Source organism: Brassica napus, chromosome C1, assembly GCF_020379485.1.
Source record: "Brassica napus cultivar Da-Ae chromosome C1, Da-Ae, whole genome shotgun sequence".
In the NCBI taxonomy this organism is placed as follows: Eukaryota; Viridiplantae; Streptophyta; class Magnoliopsida; order Brassicales; family Brassicaceae; genus Brassica; species Brassica napus.
This window is the reverse complement of record NC_063444.1, coordinates 48,390,807-48,395,195: the sequence shown is the minus strand read 5'-3', so window position 1 is coordinate 48,395,195 and position 4,389 is coordinate 48,390,807.

The following is a 4,389-nucleotide window of genomic DNA, read 5'->3' as shown; positions in this document are numbered from 1 at the left end:
TATGAATATGGTAGTACTAGCGAACCTCAGCCTGTTAGTGAACCTCAGCCTGATATTAGGTTAGAAGAATCTAGAACGGATATAGATTATGGTGTAGGTACTGAGCAGATGGTACATGATCATTATAGAGGGGAAGAACCAAACCCCGAGTCTAGGAGATTTTTTGACATGTTGGATGCAGGAAAACAACCTTTGTATCAAAATTGTAGAGATGGTCATTCAGTCTTATCATCTGCAACTAGATTAATGGGTATTAAGACAGACTATAATTTGGCTGAAGAATGTATGGATGCGATTACTGATTTTGTCAAAGGTATTCTACCTGAGGATAACCTTGCACCGGGTTCATACTACGAGGTTCAGAAACTTGTTGCAGGTCTTCAACTACCGTATGAAGTGATAGATGTATGTATTGACAACTGCATGATCTACTGGAGAGCGGATGAGACACGGAATGTATGCAAATTTTGTGGGAAACCTCGTTATCAGGAGACGAGGGGAAGAGTTCCGATCCCATTCAAAAGAATGTGGTATTTGCCTTTGACGGAAAGATTGAAGAGGTTGTATCAGTGTGAGCGCACAGCAAAAGCAATGAGATGGCATGCAGAGCATTCCACAAATGGTGAGATTAGACATCCTTCAGATGCAAAGGCTTGGAAACATTTCCAGTCAACATATCCAGAATTTGCGGAAGAGAGAAGAAATGTTTATCTTGGATTATCTACTGATGGTTTCAGCCCATTTGGAAAGCATGGAAGGCAGTATTCTCTATGGCCAGTTATTGTGACACCGTACAACTTACGGCCGAGCTTGTGCATGCGACGAGAGTTTTTGTTTCTCTCAATTCTAGTCCCCGGGCCAGATCATCCTAAAAGATCACTAGATGTGTTTCTTCAACCACTAATATATGAGTTGCAACAACTATGGGCGCATGGTTTTGAGACATACGATGTTTCGCGCAAAGAAAACTTTCAGATGCGGGCAGTACTTATGTGGACAATAAGTGACTTTCCAGCATATGGTATGTTATCTGGATGGACAACACATGGGAAGCTATCATGTCCATATTGTCAAGATGACACAGATGCTTTCCAACTAAAGAACGGAAGGAAAACGTGTTGGTTTGACTGTCACAGACGATTTCTACCACCTGATCATCCATACCGCAGGAGTAAGACTTCGTTTACGAAGAACAAGCAGGTGTTTGATGGTCCACCTGAGGAAGTTAGTGGGAAAGATTTGTTGAAGCAGTTTAGGTATTTTGATGCAGAAAGGACGCCAGATGTAGGTGGACATGAAAACATTCGAGTCAATGCGGTTGGAGAGCTACATAACTGGCACAAAAAGAGTATTTTCTGGGATCTGCCATATTGGGAGAGTCATCTATTGCGGCATAATTTAGATGTCATGCATATTGAGAAGAACTTCTTCGATAATCTGATGAACACAGTCCTTAACATCCAAGGTAAAACGAAGGATAATTTGAAGTCAAGGTTGGATTTAGTCGATATTTGTGATCGTTCTGAACTTCACGTTGATGAGAACGGTACGGCCCCTTTTCCCATTTATCGGCTAGATGGTGCTAGAAAAGAAGAGTTCTTTGATTGGATTACAGAGAAAGTGAAATTTCCTGACGGATATGCATCAAATTTCCTGGCTTGAAGAGTCATGATTGTCATGTAATTATGCAGCGCCTCCTTCCGTTTGCCTTTTCAGCATTATTGCCACGTAATGTTCATGAAGCAATTGCAGGGATTAGTGTTTTTTTCCGTGACTTATGCAGCAGAGTATTGACTGAAGAGGGTATTAATAATTTGAAGACAAACGCACCAGTCAGCATGTGCAACCTTGAGATGATATTTCCTCCATCATTCTTTGATGTAATGGAACATCTTGCTATTCATCTCGCAAGAGAATTGGAACTTGGTGGTCCTGTGCAGTACAGATGGATGTATATTTTTGAGCGTTATATGCATCATCTGAAGAAGATGGTCAAAAATCAAAGCAGGGTGGAAGGATCTATAGTGGCACAGGTGATCAATGAAGAAACTGCAATCTTTGCTGAAAATTATTTTCCACCAGAAGTGCAAACAAAACACCGAAGACCTGCTCGGCATGATGATAGAGGGGAGAGAGCAGCATATCATGTTACTGTCCCAAGCATGTTCAAGGAAATAGGACGACTTAGTGGAAAATTCACGAAGCGGAGACTTACGGACACTGAGAACGCTCATTTGCAAACATATTTGCTCACCAACTGTGAAGATGTTCTACAATATGAGAGGTAAAAATATTTATTCATTTATTGTTAGATTAATATTCAATAAATTTATTTCATATTGATAATATTTTTGTATATAGTGTATATATGGCGGAGTTGCGTATGACTCACAGGCATGCAACAGAAGATGAGCTTCGACAACTTAGAGATAACGGATTTGCTGCGTGGCTTCGTAGTTATGTGAGTCATATATCCTATTACCCTATGCAAATGATTAGTTTAAATTTAATATATATAAACTAATTAATTTTGCAATCATATATGTTTTTTTTTATAGGTGAATGATGGTTTGGCCAGAGGTCTTGTGTTCGATGATTGGGTACGCGAATTTGTGCAGGGACCAAACTATGTGGTCAAATCATATCCTAAATTTTGTACGCGAGGATATGCATTCACAAGGAAAGGTCATTCTAAGACAACATATGATGCTGGTGTTTCATCTTCTTCTGGTGACGATGTCTACTACGGCAACATAAAAGAAATATTGGAAATCCAATTTCCTGGAATGGTTGGATTGCGTTGTGTAGTATTCTATTGTGATTGGTATGACACCACCCCAGATAGAGGAGTGAAGATTGATGCGTTTGGTGTTACATCAGTTCATTCGCGGCGGAAACTTCAATATTATGATCCCTTCATTCTTGGTTCGCAAGCTGATCAGGTATGTCAATATATTCATAATTTTTTACGAATATAATTAATTAATGTTATATATTGAACTAATACTTTGTATAATTGATATGTATAGGTGTGCTACATCAGTTACCCTCGGGTGATGTACAGAGACGATCCATGGGTTACTGTAACGCAAATCAACCCAAGAGGACGAGTGGATGGAACTTCTGATGATGATGAACCATTGCAACCAGAGTCTACCAGCAACGCCCAGGCAGTTGAAGATTTGGAAAATGTTCAACTCGTTGAGAATTTGACTGTGTTTGGACATGATGCTGTCGTACATTCAGAGCCGGAAGCCGAGGTTGGGGAGTTTGATGAAGATTCAGAAGATTCTGATTAGTTTTTTTTTTTTTTTTTTTTTTTTTTAATGGTCCGTCGGAAATCCCTCGCAATATACCGACGACATAGCGACGACAACGGGTTTCATTGAAAATTGGAAAGGTCGTCGGTATTTCGTCGGGAAATACCGACGACATGTTTTTCTATAAAGTTTCAATCATAAAAATCTATAAATTTAGATGCCAAAACTATGAAAATAACACATAATAAGTGTTTAGTATAGTATTAGATCGCAACCGTTCAAATATAACAACTCATTAAAATATTTATGTATGCATATCATTGTTTTCATAACATCTCATCTTAACATTATGTACTTATACAATCATATTTATATAAGCTTACACTACAAAAAATATTGTTGTGTAAAATCGTGTTATAAAACATTTTTATTGTTAAATCTTTATGCAAATACTATATATATTATCAAAGGTTTGGATTTTGCATTTAGAAACTTGAAAAGAACACCCTAAACACTAAGTCGTCGGAATTCCGTCGGAAAATACCGACGGAATGTGTCCGTCGGAAAATACTGACGGACACGTTCCGTCGGAATTTCAATTAGCCCGGGAGAACCAAACCGCTTGAAAATTTTTGCGAATCGGCATTTGGTATATTTTAAATATACCGACGGAATACCGACGAACCCGTGTCCGTCGGAATCCACGGAAATAAAAATCATTCTCCTTTCTTCTTCGTTATCTCCGCCGCCTCTCTCTCTCTCAAAACTCTCCGGCGATTTCGGCGATTTCGGCGACTCTCCGGCGATTCCGGCCTCTCTTCACCGGCGAATCCTCTCCTCACCCTCCTATCTCTTCCCCAAACCCCAAATCATGTAAGAATCATCCCAAACCTTTTTTTTTTCAATTGTTTAGGGTTTTGGAAGTTGATCTCGGATTTTAGGTTGTTTGATTGAACATTTTAGGATTGAATGGATAGTTTAGGATATATAAGTTAGGATTGTTGTTTTAGTTTTTTTTGGAACATTTTTTGATTTTTAAAAACGTTTTTTGATTTTTTAAAACGTTTTTTGATTTTTAAAAACGTTTTTTGATTTTTAAAAACGTTTTTTGATTTTTAAAAACGTTTTT